A 19,766-nucleotide genomic window follows, 5' to 3' on the forward strand; every position below is an offset into this window, starting at 1 on the left:
ACTTGAGGCTGGGAAGGGGAGGGAGCACAGAGGGATAGAAACAGATTTGTTAAAGAATATAAAATTAACAGTTGGAAGGCAGAGATAACTAATGTTCTATACCACTGTAGGATGACTATAGCTAGAAGGAAGATATTGACTGTTGCCAACACAAATGATAAATGTCAGAGATAATGGACATGCTAATCACTATACATTATATGTATTGAAATGTCACTGTGTACTCCACAAATATGTACAACACGTATGTCAATTTAAAGAGTGTGCTGTTACTCTGGGAGGCCGAGGCGGGTGGATTACCTGAGGTCAGGAGTTCGAGACCAGCCTGACCAAAATGGTGAAACCCCATCTCTACTAAAGATACAAAAAATTAGCCGGGCGTTGTGGCGGGCGTCTGTAATCCTGGCTACTTGGAAGGCTGAGGCAGGAGAATCACTTGAACCTGGGAGGCGGACATTGCAATGAACCGAGGTCACACCATTGCCCTCCAGCCTGGGCAACAAGAGCGGGAAACCCCATCTCAAAAAAAAAAAAAAAAAAAAAAAAATGTGCTGTTTAGTTATACCTATAAGAATTCTTTTATCTTCTACCTTTTACTCCCTAATACTCATGGAATGCCCAGCATCTGAATTAGCCATAAAAGGTGACTCCCTGTCAGCACTTGGGGAGAGAGTGACACCGGCTGCTGGAAGCTCTGCTAAACGTTTTAAAACAACTTGGTAAATTCCAACTCATGCTTCATACTACACATTTATTGAGCACTTTGTGTCCTGAATTGTGCTATGTTTAGTGTGCTGTGATTTTAATGCACGTTCTCATTTGATTTCTGAGATAAATGCTATTGTCCCTATTTGATAGATGAGATAATTGAGAGGTTCAGGTCACAGGCTTGGTCTTTTTGACTTTCGAAGCTGTGCTTGTGGCTACTATGTTCACTATGCTGGGGAGTTGCATCTTCTATAAAACTCGTAGGGAATGCTTTTAAAAGTGATATTTAAAGAGAAATAAGGTTCTAAACTAGTAGTCATCCAGGAAGTGGTAAGACACATACAAGAATGTTGGTATGGAGTAGACTTTAAGCTAACTTACCAGCCAAACCTTTCTTTTTAAAATTACTTAAATTAAGCTTTTAACTATACTGGCATTTGATAATTAGACAAAAATAAATATGAAGACTAGAATACAAAACAGGGTACATAACTCTGACTCTAGCAAATAATTGACAAGATTATTTTTTATTTATTTATTTTTTAAGACAGAGTCTTGCTCTGTCTCCCACTGGAGTGCAATGGTGCCATCTTGGCTCACTGCAGCCTCCACCTCCTGGGTTCAAGCAATCCTCCCATCTCAGTCTCCTGAGTAGCTAGGACTACAGGCGTGTGCAGCTACATGCAGCTAGTTTATTTTTTGTAGAGACAGGGCCACACTATGTTGCCCAGGCTGATCTTGAACTGGCTCAAGCGATCCTCTCACTTCAGCCTCCCAATGGTGCTAGGATTATAGGCGTGAGCCACCGTGCCCAGCTGACAAGAGATACCCTTTGTTTCTTGGATTATCTATTTGGATTTTACTAATTGTTTAAAAGTTTAGTTAATATTATAATTTAAAAATTAGTAGTAGAGTATGCTTATAATTATAATTATAATTAACTAGTATTTTACTCTTTGCTACATATTTGGCTAACGACATGTAGACCTTTGGACAAGATTGGTTCTGTGGAGACTCTTACCCCAACTTCTAATTCTCATGCTCTTATATAAAACCTAGTAGGTTTTTTTGTTTTGCTTTGTTTTAGATAGAGTCTTGCTCTGTCGCCCAGGCTGGAGTGCAGTGGCACAATCTCGGCTTACTGCAACCTCGCAACCTCCACCTCCCGGGTTCAAGCGATTCTCCTGCCTCAGCCTCCTGAGTACCTGGGATTACAGGTGCCCGCCACCACACCCAGCTAATTTTTTGTATTTTTTAGTAGAGACGGGGTTTCACCATTTTGGCCAGGCTGGTCTTGAACTCCTGACCTCGTGGTCCGCCCGCCTCAGCCTCCCAAAGTGCTGGGATTACAGGCGTGAGCCACCGTGCTTGGCCTAGTAGGGCTTTTTAATTCCACATTTAAGTTCTGTATTTCCATAGAGAGAGATAGTATCTAAGCTCTTCCTGAAGAGTGAGCACCTTGTTTCTGAAGGTTTAGCTCCTAATCCATTCTTGCAAAAGAATAGAATTTTTCAGCCAATGTTAGAGTAGCATGCTATTAGTCTAATGAATGCTGTCTCTGCAAGTGACTGCCAAATGTTGACATTCTTACATGAAATCATCAGAGGGCCATGGTAAAATGTCTTTAGTACATATGCTTAGAGGTCTGTTGCCTTCTAAAAGTCTAAAGAAAAAGGACATGAATGGCTAGAATCTAAGATAGGAAATGTTACTTTCAAACTATTAGGAAGATAAGTAATTCAACTCAGGGACACAGGCTGCTTATTGTGCACTCACAAAAGGAAAGGGACCATGACGGAATGAGAACATGGGATAACTAACCTGCAAGCTGCGTATAGAATGCTGAAACCAGCACTGCTGGGATAGTAACAGGAGAGATTGCCATGTATGCCCTGCCAGCCGGTCTTGCTCCCTTGCATTATGAAGCTCCTTGGCTCCTGGTGATTGGCTCACTCCCTGGAAAGCCTTTCCCCCTCCTCTCTCTGGAGAGCTATTTCCTCATCTATGAAATGAGGATAATAATACTTCATGGGGGGTTTGTGAGGATTCCGTAAGATGCACCATGTGAAGTATGCGATGCGTGTAATGAATGTTAGCTATTTTTTTTTTAAATTCCCTCCCTTTATTTAAAGATCCGGTTCAAGACTCACCGCACCACTTCATCAGCCCCACTCCTCTTTCTGAGGTCTTATTTCTGCTTCAGATTAGAGAAATCTCTCCCACTCTCCCTCACTCAGAGTTCTGTAACACTCATCTCTACCACCTCTCAGCATACGCCACCTTGTGTTTTCTGCTTCAGACAGAGATTGGAAGATATGTTTGAAGAAACTGAACCCAACCCACAGAAAAATACTTACAAAGTTTGAAAAGATTGACTTGCTGCCTGATTATTTAAAATGGTTTTACAATCACATTTGCAAATTGTATTGCTACCTCTTTTTTAGCCAAAGATCTCTCTTTTGCACTGTGTGCTTTCGTTCTTCTGCACATTTGCTCATGCCTCACCTTCAGCCAGTGAATGTTATTAACGTGGTCAAAGGCACGCGGGTAGTTCATGGCAAAGCTGACTGCAGAGCTGAGATCTTCCCACTCTGTGTATTTTCTCCCTTGTTATGTATACCTGGCACCTTGCCTTGAACATGGTAGGAGTTCAATAAATATCTGTCAATTAAAACAGAAAGGACATTGTAATAGCATCATAATATAGGAGCGGCAATTAAGCTGCCATTTTAGTAATCAGTTCAGAAGGTTTTTAGTAATTAACAGCAAATGATGGGGAAGGAGAAGACAAGGAAAGAAGAGGGTTCTTGAAATACAAGCCAGAGCAGAACCAGGTGCAGGGGCTGCCGGGTTCAGTTGAAGTCTGGCTACATTCTAATGCTTTGGCATCTTAAACTTTGATTTCACTGGTCATGTTCTTGTGGGATATGCAGCTTGATATGCTCTTTGAAGGAACAAATTATGTATTAGAGCACGTTCATGTCCGTTTGAGTTCATGTCCAGCTAATAAAGAAAATTTAGAACTATTTAGTCTGTTGGCAGATTTCAATCAGACCTCTTGTATTCCATGAAGGTTCTCTGAGATTTTTTTTGCTATAAAATAATTCATCTGATAATAATAAAATATCATGATGGTATAGAGGTAGGAGAATAAGGAATTGGTCACTGCCCAGGAGTAGGTAATATACCATTAACATATTAGAATGGGAGGCTGAGCTACCTAAATTTTGCATTTCTATGTCACAGGAAAATGATCTTCAAGTTGGAAAAGGAAACAAACTAGCCCCGTTCAAAGGGAAGCAAATCCCAAAGAGGAGGAAATTTTTAGCAAAGTGCTTCATACATTTTAATAAACTTTTTTTTTTTTTTTTCCGAGACGGAGTCTCGCTCTGTCACCCAGGCTGGAGTGCAGTGGCGCGATCTCGGCTCACTGCAACCTCTGCCTCCTGGGCTCAAGCAATTCTTCTGCCTCAGCCTCCCGAGTAGCTGGGACTACAGGTGTGTGCCACCATGCCTGGCTAATTTTTTGTATTTTTAGTGGAGATAGGGTTTCATCGTGTTAGCTAGGATGGTCTTGATCTCCTGACCTCGTGATCCACCCACCTCAGCCTCCCAAAGTCCTGGGATTACAGGTGTGAGCCACCGCGCCTGTCCTTCAATAAACTTTGAAGTCTCCAAAGTCAGATAACTTGCATTCCAGGTGACAGAAAGAATTTGCAAATGTGATTGTAAAGCCATAGATGATCAGGCAGCCAGTCAATCTTTTCCAACTTTGTTAAGTATTTTTCTGTGGGTTTGGTTCAGTTTCTTCAAAAAAATCTTCTAATCACTGTCTGGGGCAGAAACTGCTCATATGTCTTCATGCTGGGAATCACATATGTGGGAGGAGACAGGATCTGACAGTTGAGTGGGTTCCCTTTCACAGAATCCCTCTTCTGCCACCTGCCTAGGTCACCCAAGGCCTCCTCAGCATCAGGAGAGTCTTGAGCCTCTTCTGTTCCATTTCTCCAAAGAATAAATCTGCCCCTTGGGAAGTGTGGCTCTACAGAGTTGGAAAAGGGACCTGTGGCCTAAAGGCTTTGTAATAGAGTTTTGAACTGAAATTGAAATGCTGGCTTTTAGTATTACACAATACCATGGTATTTAATTTTTAATGGAACCACACCATACAAACACACCAGAAAAGCACACAGCTTGATGAATGGTTACATCCATGTGATCACTACACAATCAAGAGCGTGACTACTTCCTTTGTCAATTGTCCACTTTGGACCAGAAATGTAGTTAGAGTCTTACCTGGTTCAGCAACTGAATCCAAATTCTCTTGACCAAGGAGAGTTTCTAGTGTTGTGACTTGAGGCTTTGCCTGTAGCCTTGTCCTGTTAAACATGTTTATCATTGACCTAGATAAGGCCACTGCTGCCAAGCTTATCAAATTTAATACTGAGGCAGAGGAAAAACAGCAACTGACACTTTGTTCTACAGGACAGAATCAAGATCCTGCAAAATGTTTGCCTTGATTTAAAAGTTCAGCTGCACAAATGGAGGAGAGGAAACATAACCAGGATTAACAGCGATACATACCCAAGAGCCGTAAGGATTTTAGTGGACTACAAATGCTCACTTCCCCACAACTTAAGACAACCGTAAGCTAAATTATTAAAGGTAAGCCTAAATTACAGAGAAGACAATGATCTCCTTTTATTCTGCTTTGGTTGGTTACAGGTGGAAAAGCATATTATGCTTAGTGCATCATATATGACTAACATCCACAGGAGACAAGAGAGTAATCAGGATTTTTGTTGTTGTTTTGTGTTTGTTTTTGTTTCTGAGACAGAGTCTCACTGTATTGCTCAGGCTGGAGTGCAGCAGTGTTATCTCAGCTCACTGCAACCTCCACCTCCTGGGTTCCAGTGATTTTCATGTCTCAGTCCCCCAAGTAGCTGGGACTACAGGCGCACACCCTCACACTCAGCTAATTTTTGTATTTTTAGTAGAGACAGGGTTTTGCCATGTTGTCCAGACAAGTCTTGAACTCCTGGCCTCAAGTGATCCACCCACTTTAGCCTTCCAATGTGCTGGGATTACAGTCATGAGCCACTGTGTCCAGCAAGGAATTGCTTAAGGTCTAGCAGTAATTACACAAGATAATTTAAGGAAACAGAGGGATAGTCTAGAGCAGCTCTGTCCAGTACAGTAGTCATGAGCTGATGTGGCCATTGACATCTCTGAGTACAGATTATAGAACGTTTCCATCATTACAGAAAGTTCCATTAGACAGAACTGGTCAGAGAAAAGAGGACTAAATAGAAATATCAAAGGTGTGTTCAAAAGTCTGAAATGATATTATGTAAAAGAGGGTGAGTCATTCATTATTGCCCCAGAAAGCATAAGTGTATCAGGAAATAAAGTTCTAGGTGTTTGCTGTTTAAAAATTCAAACTTTGGAAGAACTTTCTTAAAATTAGAGCTAGTTATCTTCCCCTTCATTGATGGTTTAGGCAGCAACTATAGGATTCTTAGTCAGTATATAACGAAAGAGATCCTTAAAATGAGGATGAATTTCTAAAACTAAATTTTATTTTATTATTTTATTTATTTTGAAACAGAGTCTCGATATGTTGCCCAGAGTACAGTGGCACAATCTTGGCTCACTGCAACCTCCGTCTCCCAGGTTCAAGAGATTCTCCCACCTCAGGCTCATGAGTAGCTAGAACCACAGGCGTGCACCACCACTCCCAGGGCTAATTATTGTATTTTTTAAGTGGAGAAATGGTTTCACCATATTGGTCAGGCTGGTCTCAAACTTCTGATCTCAAGTGATCTACTTGCCTCAGCCTCCCAAAGTGCAGGGATTACAGGCATGAGCCACTGCACTGGGCCTAAAAATGAATTTTAATTGACACATAATAATCATATGTATTTATGGGGTACAGTATGATATTTCATGATATAGTTGTATACAATGTGTACGATCAAATCAGGGGAATTAGTATATTCATCACCTCAAGCACTTATCATGAAATGAGGATGAATTTGAACTGGATTATATCTCTTTTTTGAGACAGGGTTTCACTCTGTCCTCCAGGCTGGAGTGTAGTGGCATGATCATGGCGGCTGCAGCCTCGAACTCTTGGGCTCAAACAATACTCCTGCCTCAGTCTCCTGAGTAGCTAGGACTACTGGCATGTGCCACCATGCTCAGATGCTCAGCTAATTTAAAAAAATTTTTTTTTTTTTTTTTAGAGATGTGGTATTGCTATGTTGTTCAAGCTGGTCTCAAACTCCTGGCCTTAAGCTATCCTTCCATCCTGGCCTTCCAAAGTGTTGGAATTACAGGGATGAGCCACCACAGCTAGCCTGAACTGGATTATTTCTAATGATACTTCCAGCTACCATGGTTCTAATGTAGATATTTTAGTTTATTGTTGCAAACATTTTTAAGTAAAGCTTACAAGGTTTTTTTTTGTTGGTGGTGGTGGGAGGTTTTGTTTTGTTTTGTTTTTTGAGATGGAATCTCGCTCTGTTGCCCAGGCTGGAGTACAGTGGCACGATCTCAGCTCACTGCAACCTCTGCCTCCTGGGTTCAAGCAATCCTCCTGCCTCAGCCTCTTGAGTAGCTGGGGCTACAGGCATGCACCACCATAACTGGCTAGTTTTTGTATTTTTTTTGTATTTTTAGTAGAGACGAGGTTTCATCATGTTGGTCAGGCTGGTCTCAAGCTCCTGACCTCAGATGATCTGCCTGGGTCAGCCTCCCAAAGTGTTGACATCACAGGAGTAAGCCACCATGCCCAGCTGGAAGCTTTGTTCATTTTTAAAAATTATTTTTTCTTTGACAGATTGGGTTAATTCAAAAACCTGTCTTTGAGCTCTGAAGTTCTTTCTTCTGTTTGTTTGATTCTATTGCTGAGACTTTCCGGTACATTTTGCATTTCTCTAAATGTGTTCTTGATTTCCAGAAGTTGTGACTGTTTTTTATTTATGCTATCTATTTCATTAGAGAATTTTCCTTTCATATCCTTTATCACGTTTTTGATTTCATTAAGTTGGACTTCACCTTTCTCTCGTGCCTCCTTGATTGGCTTAATCATCGACCATCTGAATTCCTTTTCTGGAATTCAGACATTTAATCTTGGATTGGATCCATTGCTGGTGAGCTGGTATGATCTTTTGGGGGTGTGGAAGAACCTTGTTTTGTCATATTACCAGAATTGTTTTTCTGATTCCTTATTTGGGTAAACTATGTCAGAGGGAGGATCCGAGATTCAAGGGCTGCTGTTCAGATTCTTTTGTCCCACAGTATGCTCCCTTGATGTGGTGTTCTCCCCCTTCCCCTTGGAATGGAGCTTCCGGAGAGCTGAACTGTGGTGACTGTTTTTGACCTCCACCCAGTGGAGCTACCGGGCTCTGGGCTGGTACTGCGGAGCATCTGCAGAGTCCTATGATGTGATTGGTCTTCAGGTCTTTCAGCCGTGGATACCAGCACCTGCTCTGGTTGAGGTAGCAGGGGCGTGAAGTGGACTCTGTGAAGGTCCTTGCTTGTGTTTTTGTTTAGTGTGCTGGTTTTGTGTTGGTCGGCCTCCAGCCAGGAGGTGGCGCTGTCAAGAACTCATCAGCTGTGGTCCTATAGGGAGCATACGAACTTGCCCTAGGGACACCTGTTTAAGTATTCAGGTTTCTCAGGTAGTGGACAGGGCCATAGAGCTCCCAAGAGATAATGACCTTTGTCTTTGGCTACCAGGGTGGGTAGAGAAAGACCACTAAGTGGGGGTAGGGATAGGTGTGTCTGAGCTCATCCTCTCTTTGGGCAGGTCTTGCTGTGGCTGCTGTGGGGGATGGGGATGTGGTTCCCAGTCCAGTGGAGTTATATTCCCAGGGGGATTATGGCTGCCTCTGCTGAGTCATACAGGACTCAGCAGGGAAGTGGGGGACAGCTGGCAGTCACAGGCATCACCCCACTCCCACTCAGCCCACAGTCCTAAAGGCTGATCTCACTCCCACTGTGTCCCCCCAACAGCACTAAATCTATTTTCAGGCAGCTGATGACCAGGGCTGAGAACTTGCCCCAGACCACGAGCCTCTCTGTTGATAAAGCAAGCAGACTTACAGTTTTTCGGCATCTCAGGGAGCCTGCAGCAGTGATCCAGTTCTTTCAAAGGGTCTGTGGATTCTCAGCTTTCCAGGTATGTTCCTGCGGTATTTCTCAGAGCAGAAGTTCATGATGTGCGTCTCCACAGGCTGCTCTGTCCATCCAAGCGGGAGCTGCAAGCTAGTCCTGCTTCCTATTCACCATCTTAATACATTCTTATTACTCAATAAAATACTTTTGATATACATTTAACAGAGAAAGTGAAAGTCTTACACAATGAAAACTACAAATATTGTTGAAAGAAATTAAAGCAGATCTAAATCAATGCAAAGACATTTTTATGGATGAGAAAACTTAATATTGTGAAGATGACAATACTTCCCAAATTTATCTGCAAATTCAATGCAATCTCTATCAAAATCCAAGCTGCCTTTTTGTAGAAAATTACAAGCTAACCTTAAAATATATATGGAAATTCAGTAGACTCAAAATAGTCAAAACAATCTTGAAAAAGAAGAACAATTTTGAAGACTCATATTTCCCAATTTCAAAACTTACTACAAAGTTACAGTAGGCAGACAGCGTGGTTTTGGCATAAGGGTAGACATATAAAAATGGCGTAGGTTTGAACTTCAGATGTAAACCCTGATAGTGATGGCAATAGATTTTAACAGTGTTCCAAGATAATTTAAGGAGTAAAGAACAGTATTTTCAACAAATAGTGAAGGAACAACTGGACATCTACATGCAAAAGGATGACATTATAGATCTACCTCACTCCATACACAAAAAAGTAACTCAGATGATAGCACTAAATGTAAAAGCAAAATTGATAACACTCTTAGAATGAAGTGAAGGAGTTGCCTTGGATTAGCAATGATCCCTTATTTATGACCCCAAAAATACAAGCAACAAAATAAAATGATGAATACAATGGACTATGTGAAGAATTTTGTGCTGCAAATGATACCATCAAGAAACTGAAGACAATACACAGAATGGGAGAAAATATTTGCACATCCTATATCTGATAAAGAATTTGTGTCCATAATATATAAAGAACTCAAACTCAATAATAACAAGAGATAACCCAATTCTCAGCAAACTAACACAGGAACAGAAAACCAAACACCACATGCTCTCACTCATAAGTGGGAGCTGAAGAATGAGAAAACATGGACACAGAGAGGGGAACATCACACACTGGGACCTGTTGGGGGGTTGGGGAGCAAGGGGAGGGAGAGCATTAGGACAAAGACCTAATGCATGCGGTGCTTAAAACCTAGATGACGGGTTGATAGGTGCAGCAAACCACCATGGCACATGTATACTTATGTAACAAACCTGCACATTCTGCACATGTATCTCAGAGCTTAAAGTAAAACTTAAAAAAAAAAAAGATTTGAATAGTCATTTCTCCAAAGAAAATATACAAACAGCCAGCCAGGCACAGTGGCTCATGCCTATAATCCCAGAACTTTGGGAGGCTGAGGCAGGTGGATCACAAGGTCAGGAGATCGAGACCAGCCTGGCCAATATGGTGAAACCCCATCTCTACTAAAAATACAAAAAGTTAGCTGGGTGTGGTGGCAGGCACCTGTAGTCCCAGCTACTCAGGAGGCTGAGGCAGGAGAATTGCTTGAACCCAGGAGGTGGAGATTGCAGTAAGCCAAGATTGTGCCACTGCACTCCAGCCTGGGCAACAGAGCGAGACTCCATCTCAAAAAAAAAAGAAAATATACAAACAGCCAACAGCCAATATGTACATTAAAAGTTGCTCAACATCATTACTCTTTAGGGAAACCCAAGCCCAAACCACAATGAGATGTTACTTCACACCCATGATAATGGCTGTAATATAAAAGATAAGCAATAGCAAGTGTTGGAAAGGATGTGGAGAAGTTGGAACCTTTCTATGTTGCTGGCGGGAATGTTAGATGGTGCAGCTGCTTTGAAATGAGTTTGGCGGTTCATCAAAATATTAAACATAGAGTTACCATAGGACCCAGCAATTCCACTCCTAGGTATATACCCAAGAGAAATGAAAATGTATGTGAACACAAAAATTGTACATGAATGTTCATAGTAGCATTATTCATAATAGCAACAAGAGGAAACACTCCAAATGTCTATCATCTAATCCAGTGGTCCCCAATCTTTTTGGCCCCAGGGACCGGTTTCATGGCAGACAATTTTTTCACAGACGGGGTGGGGGTTGGTGGTTTTGGGATGAAACTGTTCCACCTCAGATCATCAGACATTAGATTTTCATAAGGAGCACGCAACCTAGATCCCTTGCATGTGCAGTTCACAGTAGGGTTTGCGCTCCTGTGAGACTCTAATGCCACCACTGATCTGACAGGAGGTGCAGCGCAGGTGGTAATGCTCACTCACCCACCACTCACCTCCTGCTGTGTGACCTTGTTCCTAACAGGCCATGATGGGTACTGGTCCGCAGCCCGGGGATTGGGAACCCTTGAACTAATGAATGAATTAAAAAATATGGAATACTCATACAATGGCATGTCATTCAGCCATAAAATGAATACAGTACTGATTCATGCTACAGCACGAATGACCCTTGAATATACTATGAGAAAGAAGTCAGTCACAAAAGACCATATATTATATATATGATACCATTTATATAAATTATTCAAAAGAGATAAATTTATAGGGATAGAAAGTGGATTTGCGGTTGCTTAGGGCTGGGGGTTGGGGCTTAGGAGGGAAGAATAGGGACTGACTGCTTATCCACTAGCAGGTTTCTTTTAGGGGAGATAAACATGTTCTAAAATTAGATTGTGGTGATGGTGGCATGGCCCTATGAATATACTAAAAGACATTGAATTGTATACTTTAAAAGGGCAAATTGCATGGTACATGAATTATTCCTCAATAAAGCTGTTTAAAAAACAAAAAGGCAAACAGTTAGCAGTGTATTAGTTTGTTAGGGCTGCCATAACAATAAGCAACAACCTGGATGGCTTAAACAAGAGAAATGTATCGTCTCACAGTTCTGGAAGCCAAAAGTGAGATCAAGGTGTCAGCAGGGTTAGCTCCTTCTCAAGTCTCTGAGGGAAAATCTTTTTCATGCCTCCCTCCTAGCTTCTATATTTCTTTTTCTATTCCTTTTTTTTTTTTTTTGAGAAAGAGTTTTGCTCTTGTTGCCCAGGCTGGAGTGCAATGGCATGATCTCCGTTCACTGCAATCTCTGCCTCCCGGTTTCAAGTGATTCTCCTGCCTCAGCCTCCTGAGTAGCTGGGATTACAGGCGCCTGCCACCATGCCCAGCTAATTTTTATAGTTTTAGGAGAGATGGGGTTACATCATGATGGCCAGGCTGGTCTCAAACTCCTGACTTCAGGTGATTCACCCACCTTGGCCTCCCAAAGGGTTGGGATTACAGGCATGAGCCACTGCGCCCGGCCCCTCCTAGCTTCTAATAGTTTGCTGGCATGCCTTTTGCATTTCTTGGCTTGTAGATGCATTACCCTGGTCTCTGCCTTCATGTTCACACCGTATTCTCTCTATGTCTATCTTTCTTTGTGTCCTGATTTCCCATTTTCATAAAAACAACAGTCATATTGACCCACCCGTATTACCTCATCTTAACTTGATCATTTGCAAAGGTCCCTTTTCCAAATAAGATCACATTCACAGAGAGTGGGGGTTGGAGTTAGGACTTCAACATCGTTTTGGGAGACACGATTCAGCCTATAACAAACAATATGGACATGATTTCCTTAATTGTAAGATCAGAGATGCTAGAATAATGCTTACTTACAAATAGCTCATCCCATTCTCTAAGACTGTAATACAGAAGGAAGATTTTTTTTTCTATCTCTTCTTAGCTTGAACACTTATCTGGAAGGCAATGTGATTTTCTGAGACAGGCAAAGACATGGCATAATAATTCTGTGTCCTCAATGACCTTAAAAGTCATTTAGTTTAGTTATCTACTCAGAGTTTGCATCTCCTTCCTGTGACAGACAGACAATTTTTTTTTTTAAGGGGGCTGTGAGCTGAGACCACTGGAGAGCAAATTCAGCATTTGGCAATAGTTCACTCGCCAGCTGGTGGCAGTATTTTGCTTGAAGCTGTGAGGCCCGAAGACTGGGCACAGGAACTACTTAGACCTCAGTGTGGAGTCAAACTCTGCCATTTACTGTGTGACTTACTTGTGTGCCCTTAGACACATCACTCAAGTGAATCTCTGTTTCCTTGTACATAAAATGGGAATAATGATGCTCATCTTGCAAACTTTTAAGAATGAAACACAGCCATAAAGAAAAACACACCAAACAGCAGAGTGCCCAACTCTTACCAGAAACAACAGCAACAAAAAACCAACAAATTTTTAAAAAAGCAAATGATGCTTAATTTTCTGAATTACTTAATTAGTATTTTAAAAATAGACTGCCAGTCAGTTGGACCCAAGAATATGGAAAATCTGAGAACCAGTGCAGATCTTTTTCACTGGAAACTATTATTTTCCCATGCACACACTGATTATTACAGGTTTGCCAATTTTTTTCCTGTAAAATGTGACGGGTAGATATATGCAATATATAAAAATAATTTGATATAACTACCAAATATATGCTTAAACTTAAAATATCCATTAGTTCACAGTATACAACTTTCAATGGTTGTGTTAAGAACAAAAACTTTTACATTTTTTCAATTTGGGAATTTTACATTAAAATGATTTTTATCAGCTATTTTATCAGTTTTTCTGATTTTCATTCAAATGAATAATCTCTTATCATGTAACATCTGTTATAACACCTCAAAAACAAGAGTGATTTTCCTGCTGTGAGGAGTGCAGTGCTGGATGGAAAGCATAAATAACCCGGAACTAAGTGGTTCAGCTGACTTTTCCCCCCAGACAATTTAGGTTACCCAAATGAATGATCTTTTCATGGTTTTGTTTTTTCATTCTATTCCAGTTTATTTTTACCTTTTTTTTTTTTTTTTTTTTTAGAGTCTCACTCTGTCACCCAGGCTGGAGTGCAGTGGTGTGGTCTTGGCTCACTGCAACCTCTGCCTCTTGGGTTCAAGTGATTCTTCTGCCTCAGCCTCCTGAGTAGCTGGGATTACAGCATGTGCCACCATACCCAGATAATTTCTGTATTTTTAGTAGAGACAGGGTTTCACCACATTGGCCAGGCTGATCTCTAATTCCTGACATCAAGTGATCTGCCTGCCTCTGTCTCCCAAAACTCTGGGATTACAGGCTTGAGCCACCATCTCCGGTCTATTTTTACCATTTAATCAAGGGTTTTCTCTAGCCATCCCTGGGTTACTGCACAAAACTCACACATTAGAAAGCGTTCCTCAGACAAGACTATGAAGACTAAGAATTATTCTCAAATGTGCTAGTTCAGGGCAGTAGGGATGAGCAACAGGATGGCAACAGTATTCTGAGAACTGGCTATTGAGAAAATTCCTTTTTAATAGGGCAGCATGCCTGCTTTACAGCTTTCATTCTTTACTGAAGAGTCCCAGACTAAGAAATCAGCGGTGATTAACATCTAATCCTGGCCACGGGGTGTTAGGGGAAAGTGGTTGTCCTTCAGAAACAAGGAGCCAATTAGAAATAAGTCATGAAGCATTTTCTTGGCCTTACTGAAATTGTGAATCTCCTTCCCTCCCTCCCTCCCTTCCTCTCTCCTACTTCCCTTCCCTTTTTTGAAAGAGAGTCTTGCTCTGTCACCCAGGCTGGAGTGCAGTGGCGTGGTCTTGGCTCACTGCAACCTCCGCCTCTTGGTTTCAAGTGATTCTTCTGCCTCAGCCTCCCGAGTAGCTGGGATTACAGGCATTGCCTTCCCTTCCCTTCCCTTCCCTTCCCTTCCCTTCCCTTCCCTTCCCTTCCCTTCCCTTCCCTTCCCTTCCCTTCTTATTTAAGCCATTTAAATTTAGTTTAGTTGCAATAAACCAAATCTAATTCATCTACTCAGGACTTCGAAGTCAGTACTGTTGCATTCCAGGTTCCTTTGGTTACAACCCGTATCTCCATATAAACTGGCAGGAGTAGGTAGTGGTGATGGGTTCTTCATCAAGCTCAGCAACATTGCTCTCATACCTGCATAAATCCACAACCATCAACTGTTTCCCGCAATTATGGAAGGGGTTGCAGCTTAATGAGTGTAGATTTTGAGCAAGTTATTTTTGAATTGTTGAGGTTCGACTTAAATAGCAGCATATCAGATGTCAACTGAGGAGCATAGCTTGATCTCTAAGAATTTATGTATTCATTCATTCAATCAATAATATTTACTTAGTTTTCCATTATGTATCAAATGCTGCTAGGTGTTAGGGTACACTAGGGGCCATGAGAGACAAGATTCCTGCCCTCGCACAATTTATAGTACAGGGGAGATTATGGACAATGAAATAAGTAATTATTAAAAACCTCTGAAAGGTGAGAGAGGCCTAAGGAACTCTGAGATCACATAGCAACAGTATCTTTTTTGCTTGATGGAAGCTGTTAGACAAAGCTCCCAGAGGAAATAATGTGTACCGTGAGACCAGAAGGACAACTAAAAGCTAACCAGAAATGAAGGGGGAGAGAGGGGAAGAGTGATTCAAGTAAAGGCAACAAAATATGCTAAGATCTGCTGGCAAGACAGAGAATAGAATAAACCAGATACTGAAAGAAGATTGTATGATTGGAGAGGACGCAGAGATGGCGGGACAAGTTGGAGAAATGAGCAAAGCTAGGTCATTATGTGCTTTGGAGTTTGTTTCTGAAGCTTTTTAGACAAGGGAGGCTGCCCTGCTGCAATGCTGTGCACAAGAAGCAAGAGAAGTGGAAGGAAGACCATAGAGCTTTGTGGCTTGTTTCCATCAGCAAACCTGTGTGACTAACCCTCACCTGTCCTCTATTTCCTCTCCTGCATAATCCTATCAGTTCAAGGCACCATTTGTGCCATTTATTTGTTTATTTACTTATTTATTGAGACAGGGTCTCTCTCTGTCGCCCAGGCTGGAGTGCAGTGGTGCAATCTCGGGTCACTGCAACCTCCACCTCCTGGGTTCAAGCGATTCTTGTGCCTCAGCCTCCCGAGTAGCTAGAGGTGCACACCACCACGCCTGGCTAATTTTTCTAATTTTTGGTATAGATGGGGTTTCACCATGTTGACCAGGCTAGCCTCGAACTCCTGGCCTCAAGTGATCCACCCACCTCGGCCTCCCGAAGTGTTGGGATTACAGGCGTGAGCCACTGTGCCTTGCCGGTGCCATTTATTTTGATGGTGCTTTTGGCACAGCACTTGTTGGCTGTCTGGCCAAGCATGGGTTAGTGGTAGATACCTAGGAGTGGATTTATTAAATCGCTAATGAACTAGCATAGGTATTGGGAGTCAGCCTGAACAAGCTAAGGAGATAAGAAGCTAGTTCCCAGGAAGAGCTAAAACCAAGTTCAAGTAGGGATGGTGGTGGGGTTGTTAGGGTTTCTGCAAGTAGTAAATAAAATATAAGAAAACTCAAGGAGCCAAAATATTGGTTTGTTGAGGTAAGGAAACAGAAAGAACAAGTTAAAAAAAATTGAAGCTTGGAAGAATCCTTTATTAAACAATGTTAAGCAACGTGGCAGCCGAACCTAATTTTTTTACCCAACCACACAGTATTAATGACTCATTGTGTTTGGTAACAGTTCCTGCCATAAGTGTCCCAAGGAGCTGGGGTGTGGTGTGTTCTGAATCTGTCGATTCATTAATTATTTAACCAAACTAGTTATTGAACATTCATTATACAATTAGTCCTCATTTAATGTCATCAGTAGGTTCTTGGAAACTGCAACTTTAAACAAAATGACATATAAAGAAACTAATTTTACCATAAGCTAATTGATACAAACAAGAGTTAAGTTCCTACGGCATACTTCTGGTCATAAAACCACCACGAGCTTCTAAATAAAGACCCCAAACACTTCTAATATTAAACATGGAAAAAATTGTGAGCTATATGTACATTTAGGAAAGATTAATTTTAAAAAGTAAGATTATTTACTTGCTTATTTCACTTCAGGGTCATAGGTGGCTGGAGGCTGTCCCAGCAGCTCAGGACATAATGTGGGAACCCACTGGCCAGGATGCCATTCCATGGCAGGGCACACTCATACACACACCCACACTGGCTCAGACCAGGACAATGTAGACACATCAATCAAATCAACATGCACATCTCTGGGATGTGGGAGGAAACCGGACTACCAAGAGAAAACCCACGTAGACACAGGGAGAACGTGCAAACTCTCCACAGATGTTGGCTGGCTCCAGCTGGAAATCATTTTTCTTTCTCATCAATGTTGGAACAAAATGACATAATTCAAGGACCTGCTGTGTATTGTTTTCAGAGTGTTCAAAATACTCCAAAAATCACTTCTTAAAAGCATATGTTTTTCCCAGCCCTCACTTCTGCTAAATCCCAATTGAAATAAACTCTCCTCTGCATGATGATTGGTTCTAGACAGGGAATGTGCTTATCACTGGATGAGGCAATCTTGTTTCTTCAGCCTGGAGAGGGAGGTCTGAATACTTCTCTGGTAGGAACTACAACTTAATCAATTTCGTATTCCTTTCTGACCACATCTTACTCAGTAAAAGCCGAGCCCGTGGCATTTACTAGGTCCTAAATAAAAGTCTGTTGAATGAATGAATGGAAAGCCCTCCAGTACACCATGGAAATAATGCTGTTTTCCTGCCACCCTGTCTTCACTATTTCCTATTTATATGAACTTGCACAGGTTATTTAATGTTTCTAAACTCTATTTTTCTTATTTGTAGCATATGGTAAGTAGGTGGAAGATTAAAGCCGATGACTAGCACAGAGTCTGGTTTAAAGACATTAGCTATTAGTAAGGTTATGAGGAATTACATTCTTTTAGAGGTAGATTGGTTCTTTCCTTGAAATGTTTAAAGTTTAAATTAGAACCTTTGGCATATAGTTCTTCAGGATTTAAATGAAAATGTTAGGACATATGAATTATTCATTCTTTCAACAAATATTTATTGAATCTCTTTTATAGACTAGGCTCTGGTGATAGGTCACCTTCCATCGGGAAAAGAAAGCAACGCAAGTAAAGAAACAACATCATTTTGTGATGATGCAATGAAGGAAATAAACAAGAAGATATGATAAATAGTACCTGGAGTGCCTACTTCACAAGAAAGCCTGAGAGAGTCTAGTTGTACTCAAGGAGAGGGAGAAGTAGCCAGGAGACAGATCCGGTAGGACTGTGAAAGCCATGGTAAGAAGCTGGGAACGTATCCCAAGTACGTTGGAAAGCTGCTGGAAACTTTTAAGCAGGGAAGTGATACAATCTGATTTACATTTTGAAAATGGCTCGCTGTTTGAGTAACAAATTCTAAGTGGGCAGATGCAGAGGCAGGGAGACCAGTTAGGAAGTGACTGAAATGGTCCATGTGAGAGAAGTTAGTTGGTGGCTTAGTTTAGGGTAGTGGCCAAGGCAGTGGTGAGGAGTGGGTGGATTCCATGTATAACATGAAGATAGAATTGATAGAGATTGCTGATGTGGGATGTGGGAAAGGGAAAGGTCAAGATTGCAAATGAATTTCATTTAACAAATATTGAGGCTATTTCTGAGATAAGAAAGACTGGGAGGAAAATAGGGTGGGGTTTTTTTTTTTTTTTTTTTTGGCAGGGAGAGGAGAGAGGGTCACAAGTTTGGAAATCATATCATCCAAGAAGATATGATTATAGATTATAATAAAAGATTAGTGTACTGCTGTGAACATCTGTGTCATTTTCAGAGCTACCACTGTGGATTCCTGAGCAACTTAATGCATGCTGTAAATAAAGAGGCTAACCCACATCTTGTGGCTAAAGAACAAATCAAACATCCTTTGTGACATTTGTCTGAAAAGAGGGTACCATGTGATTTTCATTTTGTCAACTTCACTCCCAAAGGGTATTTAAGAGAAAATGCACGTTTAGCATTTTCTGAACATTATACTAGTGGAGGGACTCACATAACATTTTGTAAGTAGACCATTGTAAGTAACATCTTTTTAATTCAGTTTTTTGGTATCTTGTTTTTAAATAGCAGAGTATACCATTAAAGTTAAATCTGATGAACACCACCACCACATTTTAGAGCTAATAAAGGCATATCATACTTTATATGTCTTTGGTAAGGATACAAGAATATTAATTTCTAGCCGGGCACAGTGGCTCATATCTGTAATCCCAGCACTTTGGGAGGCCAAGGCAGGCAGATTGCTTGAGCCCAGGAGTTACAGAGGAGCCTGGGAAATATGGCAAAACCCCATCTCTACAAAAAACACAAAAATTAGCCAGGTGTGGTGGCATGTACCTGTAGCCCCAGCTACTAGGGAGGCTGAGGTGGGAGGATCAATTGAGCCCGGGAGGTCAAGGCTGCAGTGAGCCGTGATGGTGCCACTGCACTCCAGCCTGGGCAACAGAGTGAGATCTGTCTCCAGAAAAAAAAAAAAAAAAAGGAAAGGAAAGAAAAATAATTTCTTTTTAGATAGACAGGAGGAGAACATAGAAAGTTAATTTGTTCTTGGCTCCTTTAGGTTTATAGTATGTTGTTCTAAAATAGAATCGGCTCAGCTCCAAAAACTTAAATAGAAGGTAATTCTAAAGTATATTTTTAAGCCAATAATAATATATATTTTGACCCAGCATTTGCTTGCTTTGAAATGTATTCTTTACAAATTTAAGTGGCTTATCAGTCAATGTAGATAATAAAATGAGGTCATTGTGAGGATCAAGTCAGAAAACGCAGATGAAACACTTTGTAAACACTGAAGTACTTTGTAACATAATTTTAAAATTATTATTATACTATTGTGTATCTTTAGTAAGATGCAGAGATGTCTCAGTTTGATTTAGGACTAATCATAAGAAAGGTAAATTTCCCACACTTACTACATTGAAATAGGTGAAGTGCATAAAGTTCCTAAGACCTCTGACTAG

The sequence above is a fragment of the Pan troglodytes genome, chromosome 3 (genome assembly GCF_028858775.2).
Source record: "Pan troglodytes isolate AG18354 chromosome 3, NHGRI_mPanTro3-v2.0_pri, whole genome shotgun sequence".
Lineage (NCBI taxonomy): Eukaryota > Metazoa > Chordata > Mammalia > Primates > Hominidae > Pan > Pan troglodytes.